At 50.3% G+C, this 10,000-nt stretch overlaps 1 protein-coding gene across 2 annotated transcripts in view; it reads left to right on the top strand.

The window, feature by feature from the left end:
* The window catches only part of CLEC16A (C-type lectin domain containing 16A), a 73,945-nt gene that overhangs the window by 22,764 nt on the left and 41,181 nt on the right, over window positions 1-10,000 (top strand). The window lies entirely within an intron of this gene.

Below are 10,000 nucleotides of genomic sequence, written 5' to 3'. Positions count from 1 at the left end.
CGGTACCGGTGGTCAGCTGGGTACTAGTGGAAATTGTGCTACTGCTGGGCGAAGGAGGAGAAGGAGACTGGGAAGGCGAGTCCGGAGGCAGTGGGAGAGGGGGAAGGGTAGAAGTGTGCAGGTGAGAGTTGGAACTCTGAATGTTGGGACGATGACTGGCAAAGGGCGAGAGTTGGCTGATATGATGGAGAGAAGAAAGGTGGACATACTGTGTGTACAAGAGACCAAGTGGATGGGGAGTAAGGTGAGGAGCATTGGAGGTGATTTCAAACTGTTCTACCATGGTGTGGATGGGAGGAGAAATGGTGTCGGGGTAATCCTGAAGGAAGATGATGTCAAGTGGGTATTGGAGGTGAGGAGTGTCTGACCGAGTGATGAGTGTGAAGTTGGAAATTGAAGGGGTGATGATGAATGTTATCAGTGCATATGCCCCACATATGGGGTGTGAGATGGAGTATAAAGAAGATTTTTGGAGTGAGTTAGATGAAGTGGTGGAGAGTGTATCCAAGGATGAAAGAGTGGTGATTGGAGCAGATTTCAATGGGCATTTTGGGGAAGGGAATAAAGAGGATGAGGAGGTGATGGGTAGGTACGGTCTCAACAAGAGAAATGTGGAAGGGCAAATGGTGGTAGAGTTTGCAAAAAGAATGGAAATGGCAGTGATAAATACGTATTTCAAGAAGAAGGAGGAACACAGGGTGACATACAAGAGTGGAGGAAAGTGCACACAGGTGGATTACATCTTAAGCAGGAGATGCAACCTGAAAGAGATTAGTGATTGTAAGGTGGTGGCAGGGGAGAGTGTAGCTCGACAGCATCGATTGGTGGTCTGTAGGATGACTTTAGAGGTGAGGTTGAGTAAGAGAGTGAGGGCTGAACGAAGCACCAGATGGTGGAAGCTGAAGGAGGAAGACTGTTGCGTGAAATTTAGGGAGGAGGTGAGACAGGCGTTGGATGGTGGGATGATTGGGCAATGACAGCAGAAGTTGTGAGGGAGATAGCTAGGAAGGTACTTGGTGTGACATCTGGACAGAGGAAGGAAGATAAGGAGACCTGGTGGTAGAATGAGGAAGTACAGGAAAGTATAAGGAAGAAGGGGTTGGTGAAAAAGAAGTGGGATAGTCAGAGAGATGAAGAAAGTAGGCAGGAGTACAAGGAGTGGCGGCGAAAGGCAAAAAGAGAGGTGGCAAAGGCCAAGGAAAAGGCATATGACGAGTTGCATGAGAAGTTGGATACAAAAAAAGGGGAAAAGGATTTTTACCGATTGGCAAGACAGAGGGACCGAGCTGGGAAGGATGTGCTGCAGGTTCGGGTGATAAAGGACGCAAATGGGAATGTGCTGACGAGCGAGGAGAGTGTGTTGAGAAGGTGGATGGAGTACTTTGAGGAGCTGATGAATGAAGAAAATGAGAGAGAGAAGGTTGGAAGAGGTGGAGATAGTGAATCAGGAAGTGGGGTGGATCAGTAAGGATGAAGTGAGGACTGCTATGAAGAAGATGAAAAGTGGAAAGGCGGTTGGCCCAGATGGTATACCAGTGGAGGCATGGAAGTGCTTAGGAGAGATGGCAGTGGGGTTGTGAACCAGATTTTTTAATGAAATCTTGGAAAGTGAGAGGATGCCGGAGGAGTGGAGATTAAGTGTACTGGTTCCGATTTTCAAGGATAAGGGCGATGTGCAGAGCTGTGGAAATTACAGAGGGATAAAGTTGTTAAGCCACACCATGAAGTTGTGGGAAAGAGGAGTGGAAGCTCGGTTGAGAGGAGAGGTGACTATCTGTGAGCAGCAATATGGGTTTATGCCAGGAAAGAGCACCACTGATGCAATGTTTGCTTTGAGAATGTTGATGGAGAAGTATAGGGAAGGCCAGAAGGAGTTTCATTGTGTGTTTGTGGATTTCGAGAAAGCTTATGATAGGGTGCCAAGAGAGGAGTTGTGGCATTGTATGAGGAAGTCGGGAGTGGTGGAGAAGTATGTGAGGATCGTGCAGGATATGTATGAGGACAGTGTGACAGCGGTGAGGTGTGCGGTAGGAATGACGGACCGGTTTAAGGTAAAAGTGGGATTGCACCAAGGATCGACTCTAAGCCCTTTCCTGTTTGCAATGGTGATGGACAGGTTGACGGACGAGATCAGATTGGCGTCTCCATGGACTATGATGTTCGCGGATGACATCATGATCTGTAGGGAGCAGGCTGAGGCGAGCCTCGAGAGGTGGAGGTATGCACTGGAGAGAAGGGGAATGATAGTCAGTCGGAGTAAGACTGAGTACATGTGCGTAAATGAGAGGGAGGGTGGTGGTATGGTGCGGTTGCAAGGAGTTGAGGTGGGGAAGGTGGATGGGTTTAAATACTTGGGATCAACTGTCCAAAGTAACGGAGAGTGTGGGAGAGAAGTGAAAAAGAGAGTGCAGGCAGGATGGAGTGATTTGTGACAGAAGGGTACCTGCAAGAGTCAAGGGGAAAGTATATAAGACGGTAGTGAGACGAGCTATGTTGTATGTTTTGGAGGAGGTGGCGCTGACAAAAAGACAGGAAGTGGAGCTGGAGGTGGCAGAGTTAAAGATGCTGCGATTCTCGTTGGGAGTGACTCAGATGGACAGGATAAGGAATGAGTATATTAGAGGGACAGCGCAGGTAGGACGGTTTGGAGACAAAGTGAGAGAGGCGAGATTGAGATGGTTTGGACATGTGCTCAGGAGAGAAGCGGAGTATAACGGGAGAAGGATGTTGAAGATGGAGCCGCCAGGCAGGAGGAGAAGAGGAAGGCCAAAGAAGAGGTTCATGGATACGGTGAGGGCGGACATGCGGGTGGTTGGAGCGTCAATGGAAGATGTGGAGGATAGAGCGAAATGGAGACTGTTGATCCGCTGTGGCGACCCCTAACTGGAGCGAGCCGAAAGAAGAAGAAGAAGCAACAAGGAAGCAACATTTCCTATTTTTAGTCTTTTGAATACTCTGTCAGGGGTTGGACTCAAATTGCTACACTCACCGTCTGAGTTGATACTCTTACCATTATGGCTGCAAAGTGTGGTTGCACAAATTGGCTGTTGTAATGCCAAGCAATCCGACTGGAGTGCAAGATACATAACTGTTCGCTGGGCCAGCAATGGTAGAAGATGCTTTGGCTTAATTTATTTATTTTTAATTGGACATGGGAGGAGTGGCTGGCAGAGGTATTGACTAAAACATGGTATTCACTGCAGATGGCGTTTGCAGGTGATTATCCGTAGCAGCTGTAATGAGTGAAGGAAAGAGTGACACGAGGTGGTGGTGATGGATCGGAATGAATGCAGCTGTAATCAAATCCCCACTGTCATTTATTACTTACGAAATCTTTAGATTTCGTAAGTATATTGATCACTTCCGGACTCTGCTTGTGTGTTTGTGTGTTTGTAGGCACGATAACTCGAACGGAAGAAGCTACCAATGACAAATTACACCACATGATTCAGGAGTGTGATGGCAAGCGCTGATTAGATTTTGGTCAAAATCGGTTAAAGGTCAAGGACACCGTGAGGTCAACCATCCAAAAAAAAGTTATAACTCGAGAACTGAAGAAGCTACCAATGTCAATTACACCACGTGATTCTGGAGGGTGATGGCTGTGCTGTATCACGTGATTGGGTTTTCGTATATCATGACTCGCCCGCTTGGGGTGGCAGTGATGTACATTCGGACGCGGAATAAAGCGAAGTTACTGCTACGCTCTCGCCCTCCATGTTCTGCTGCACCTCGGACACCACAGTTGGCTGACGAGATGGTTGATCGAGTCGCGGCGCACGGACAAGTGCCCGTTTTCGTCGGAGACTACTTCGAATTGTTTTCGGAACAATTGGGGTGCTATTTCCATGCGAATGATGTGGTCGACAAGAGCAAACAGAAGTCGATCTTGCTCGCCTCGCTGTCGGCGGAGCATTATCGACTGCTGAGTGATTTGGTGGCACCAGACAAGCCCAGTGATGACGGGCTGTTGTTTCGGGACATTGTGCAGGAGATGAAAGCACACATGGCGCCGGAGAAGTCATTACAGCTGGCTCGATACCAGTTTGATTGCCTCATGAAAGGTACAGGGGAGCGCGTCACTGATTTCGTGGCGCGGATGAAGCATTCTTCCGTGGCCTGCAAGTTCACGGCAGAGGAGCGTCCAGCTCTGCTCAGAGATCGTTTTATTTCTGGGTTGCAAGATGCGAAAATGGTTTCGGCGGTTCTAGGGCTGAAGGGTGAAGCAATTACATTTACCTCGGCGGTCGACACTGCTACAGCTGTCGAGCAGACTCTCGGAGATGTTCGGGCCATCACCGGCCACAGCATGCCGGATGGCCCGGGGGCCCACGCGGTGTCGCGAGCGCCCCGGGACGCACGCACGACCTTCGGTGTGGGTCGGAGCCTGACGTCGCCGCACGAGCGGTGAGGTGACCCCGCGGACGTGTTTGGGATGCGGAGGTCGACACCTGCGCCGTGTGTGCCCGTTTAAAAACGCCGTGTGTTTACGTTGTTACAAGGTGGATCATCTGAAGCGTGTGTGCCGAGGGGTGTTGGCCACCGTTGAGGTCAGGGGCGGTGAGGTGCGAGGTGACCTCGGCGACCCGGGGCGAAGCCGGCAGCCATTGATGGGCCTGTTTTCAATTGGCCCTGCGGCGGCGCGCCCGATGCCGGTGGAAGTCAAAGTGAACAACACGCCGATCACGTTTCAGGTTGATACGGGTGCGGCGGTGTCGATCATCGGCGAACAGACCGCACGTAGACTCAACGACCTGAAGCTTATCAGGTCCGACCTCACACTGTTCACGTACACCCGGGAGAAGATAACGCCAGTCGGGATGGCAGACGTGTCTGTGCGATACCAAGGCCAGGTCGCCGCGCATCCGTTGTACGTCGTGCGGGGGAGGGGTCCGTCTCTCCTCAGCCGAGACTGGCTGACCCGCATCAGGCTAGACTGGGCCGCCGTTCACCTTGTGCAACCCGTGCCGAGCCGATGGGAGGATCGGTTGGAGAAGATTCTGCAAAGACATCAAGGTTTGTTTTGCGACGACCTTGGGAAACTAAAGGGCATGGAGGCAAAGCTCTTCCTGAAGGAGGGGTGGTTCCTCGTTTTTGGAAACCACGACCGGTGCCGTATGGCCTGCGGGACAAGGTCAAGGGTGAACTGGATAGGCTGGAGGCCTGTGGAGTGATCGAACGGGTGTCGTACTCAGATTGGGCCACCCTGGTCGTCACGCTGCTGAAACGGAACAGAGACGTCCGATTGTGCGGGGACTTCAAGTCCACGGTTAACCCGGGGCTCAGCGTGGAGCAATATCCACTGCCGTCAATCGATGAAATATATGCACGATTGGCGGGGAGTCAATACTTCACGAAGCTTGATCTGCGTGATGCATATTTCACCTGCCGATGGATCCTGGGAGTAGCGACCTTTTGACAATCAACACGTGTCAAGGGCTCTATCGATATTCCCGACTCTGTTTTGGAATTGCTTCAGCCCCGGCCTTGTGGCAGAAAGCCATGGAGCAGGTTTGCATTGGCCTGCCTGCTCAAACCTACCTGGACGATGTGCTCATTGCGGGGAAAACGGCGGACGAGCATCTTGCGAACATTGCCCAAGTGCTGCCGAAGCTAGAAGTGTGTGGCCTGCGCTTGAACAGAGACAAGTGCGCGTTCTTCAAGCAGCGCTTGGAATACCTCGGGCACGCCAGAGGGGCTATTGAAAGGCCCTCGGAAGGTGGAGGCGATTCAGCACATGCCACTGCCTCGCGACAAGACGCAGCTGCCCTCGTTCATTGGTATGGCCCAGTATTACCAGAGGTTCATGCCTGGGCTCAGCTCACAGCTTGCGCCGTTAACGTGGTTGCTCAGGAAGGACGAGCGCTGGGCCTGGGGGCCTGCACACCAGGCGGCGTTCGACCACGTCAAGCGGCTGCTTACAGAGGATACGGTCCTCGTGCACTACGAGCCTGCGCGTCCGCTCTTATTAGCATGCGACAGCTCTGCATATGGCATTGGGGCAGTGCTCTCCCACAGGATGGACGATGGTTCCGAGCGGCCTGTTTGTTTTGCATCCCGGACCATGTCCGCAGCAGAGCGGGAATATGCCCAGATCGAGCGCGAGGCTCTAAGCCTCGTCTGGGGTGTGCGGAGGTTTCATCAATACCTGCTGGGGCGGCATTTCACTTTGCAGACGGATCACAAACCACTTCAATTCATCCTGAGACCGGAACGCGGGGTACCGGTGGTAGCGGCCGCGCGGATACAGCGGTGGTGTCTGTTTCTTGCTGCGTACAATTATGATATTCAGTTCCGGAGCACCGAAAAGCATGCAAACTGCGACGGGCTCTCACGCTTGCCTTGCGCGGAGGGTCCAGCTGCGTCTGAGTCGGCCGACTCACAATTTTTTTTTTGTCAATTTTTGGCCACAGTTTTCAAACAGTCATTCTGAATTTTTTTGTTTGTGCATGCAGTTGACTGGCCAAGGACAGCAATTCTTAATTTTGGTGAGGATCCGAATATGGATCCAGATACGAGAATTATTTAATTTTTCACTGATTCTTCAACATTGTGAGATGCGGCTAAAAACGACATTGCGTGATATCTCAAAGTTGTGGATGGATTGGGATGAAACTAGGTGGACGCGTTGGGTGTGCAACAAGGAAGAATTGATCTAGTTTTTGTTCAGATCCGAATCCGCATCTGAGTTTTTTTTCAAGTGATTCTTCACCACTGAGTTTTTAGTCCAGTGTAATTCAGGGTTAACTAGCATCCGTTGAAGACAGTCTTTGATATTCACCGTCATAGTAAATGAGGATTAACAAACTTGTATTCCCAAAGCGTGTGCAATATGTATGTGAAGTTTCCTCTTGATCTGTCCAGCAGTTCTGGAGAAGAAGATTTTTAAAATTTATTAATTTTCAATCCAACATGGCTGACGAACCATGTGACATGACATCATAAATTTACATTCTGCTTCCAATCCTCCAGTGGAATACGTGTGTGAAGTTTCGTGTAAATCGGATGAGGTGTTTTTCTATCCAAGATGGCTGCCAAACCATGTGACTTGTGACGTCATAATTTTTACTATGTATGCAGACATGATGGAAGATGATAGTTGCGAATTTTCGCTTCGTTAGGTTATGTGATTCCAGAGAAAACATTTAATATTTTTATTGAATCCAACATGGCTGCCAAACCATGTGACCTATCAATTAGAAAATACCAAAAGGCACCAGTTCACCACTTGCTTGATGTGTACCAAATTTCGTAAATATATTGTTGCGAATTCGCACCCGCCGGCGTGCGAGCGGCCACGTAACTCGAATCGCGGCACGTCGCCCACCGGACGGACAATTCTGTCGTGACCCTCTCGGACTAACGCCGGGAACTAGTCACGGGTGGGCCTTTCGGCCTCACCACGATCGTGCCAATCGGCCCCCCGCGTGGGATAGGGTTGTTCGCCAAATTCGAGCTACCTAAGTACCCACACGGAGGGTAGACCGGGCGATCGCACCTCGCCGCAGGTCGACTCTGGACACGGGCCACTTTAAGCGACCCGTTCTGTACTATCGGGATAACCGAGCGGTGTTATCGTCAACCTCGACGGTTCCGATTAATTATCGGGCGTATTTAGCCCACTACCAACCCTTTACGTGAAGTAAGATGGAGATTCAATTAAAGAAAAGACGAAGCGAAACGGGAAAAACAGTTCAACATAAGGCACATTTATTCCGCGGCACACGGAAAGCACACATATACAATTACAACAATTATGCACCAAAAGCAATTGCAACAAAAGAAACACAACAATGCAGATCTACTACCGACTACGCGAGCACACGGCAACACTTACACAGTTTTACTTTACAGACGGCGCCGACAACACATATACTCAAAAGCAAAAGAAAAGGGCCACCCTCAACGACAAGGGGACAGACGGGGCCTGTGGGCGCGAGACCGGGTGGAGCCTACCGGTCTTGTGATGAGCTGCAAATGTGGCGGCGGTGCCCCGACTCCGCGCTCCTCCGCGGGTTTCGTTGGCACTGCTTGGAATGGGATGGAAACGGGGCCCCCTTTCCGCACTATCTCAGCGCGGGGGGGAAAAACGGGGGAATTGTTGATGCTCTGGGGAAAGAGGATAGCTGGCTTACTTGGGTCCCGCGACGAGCGACTCCACTGCGACCTCGACCGCGCTCCCGGCTTCCCCTCTCTGCAGCTCCCCGACAGACTCCGAACTCCGACAGACTGACTCTCCTCCAGACCCGTCTTGACTGCTGCTGCCACACTCTGCCGCTGCCACACTTCTCCAACTCGCCTGAGCCCAAAACTCTCTGCCGCTGCCACACTTCTCCAACTCGCCCGAGCCAAAAACTGACTGAATTCGCCCCGCGCTCGGCGCTTTATAGTACGGCAGGAGAACCCATATGCAAATTTCCGGATCAGGATGAGCTCGAGGGCGGAGCCACGCTCGCCCATTGGATGGAGGAAAAGTGGGCGTGAACCTCCCCTGATCCTCGAATTTGCATATATCGATTCTACTCTGACGCGCCTGGAGGCGGGGCCAAATCGCCCCGCGCTTGCTGATAGGACGGATCAGAAGTGGGCGTGTATCATTCCTGATCCGACTTCTCCTCGGAAAGGCCGCTTTTTGCACCCGCGGCTTAGCGCGTCCCGCACGAGGCCAGGACAGCCTGACGCTCGGCGTTCACAAGTAGTGCGGGAATGGCCGCAGAAGGAGAGGCGAAGGTGGTGGAGGGTCTAAAGTGGCGGTCCCTGGCCACGGTGATGCTTGGAATGGCGGTGATGCGATGGTTGCGGGATGGTGTGCTGTGAAGGTAAAGGTCGTGGCTGTTGGCGTTGTTGTTGTGAAGCGGCGTTGCGGTTGGTGGTTGTGTGATGGCGGTTGAGACGTGGTTGGCTCAAAATAAAGATAGAACAGAAAAACGGCTATCTTAAAGGGTCGCAGCCCGAATGAATCACATTTATTCCCTCTTAACAACGGGTTTGGGCTAACTACACATGTACTTACAGAGATATCTCACCTACAGGACCTGAATGGTGGTTTGCGAATTTCCTCAACCACAACAATATCTTGAGGGGATTTGTAGTTTAGCTCCGGAAACGAAATGTGACAGACGGAACCCATTTCTATATCCCCCGCCAACTTCGTTGGTTGGCGGGGGATAAAAATGTAGGGGAAGGTCACAAGAGGCATTTACATACTGGTGGGAAATTATCCTTATCCCCATCTAATTAACACCGCACCACCCCCCCCCCCCCCGTGTGGTGACTCGTACCACTTCAGCTCGGTCTCCCTACTTAACTTGCATCGAGATGTCTCTTACACATCCATGGACCAAGCAACTCTATTCAATCTTAACTTCACTGAAATTCCTCCATCTCCCCCCACAACCATAACAATATGTTCAATTGCTTTCATTTGCAAATGAGATTGTTCTATTCATTTACCACGTTCTTGCTCTATGATTTACTAGTTATTAGCAAGTGTTTTTTTCTTCGACGTCGTCCCTATTGTTGTAAACACTAGGTATTTCATAACCGATGTCATCCCCAATTTCCACTTCGGGTTCATACATGTACAGTATGACAGCACCTTCGACATCATGATTTTAACTATCATCATAATCTGAGGATTCTTGATCAGAAAATTATTCGTCAACTTCATTTTCTGCCGTGTCTGAAGCGAGTTATACAGCCATGATCCTTTGTGTGCCGAGACGATCGTTCCTACGATTACGTCACGCAGATGACGCAATGACCATGGTGGTTTTCTGGAATTTTTAGAGGTGGTACCTGCCAGTTTGGGGTTTTTTTTGTTTTTTTAAACTTTAACACCTCAAAAAATTATTAGAATCATACACTACGTTCAGTTAGTTTTTGTTTTTTACTTAAAATCAATATCAACAGATCAAGAAAAAAAAAACTGATTCTGTGGACCTTTAACGTCATTATTTTATTCAAATCGAAGTATATACTTTAACACTGCATGGGTATT

This window comes from Eptatretus burgeri, chromosome 8 (genome assembly GCF_056783735.1).
Source record: "Eptatretus burgeri isolate ZD-2024b chromosome 8, Ebu_testis_v1, whole genome shotgun sequence".
Classification (NCBI taxonomy): domain Eukaryota; kingdom Metazoa; phylum Chordata; class Myxini; order Myxiniformes; family Myxinidae; genus Eptatretus; species Eptatretus burgeri.
This window is presented reverse-complemented; position numbering and strand designations above follow the sequence as displayed.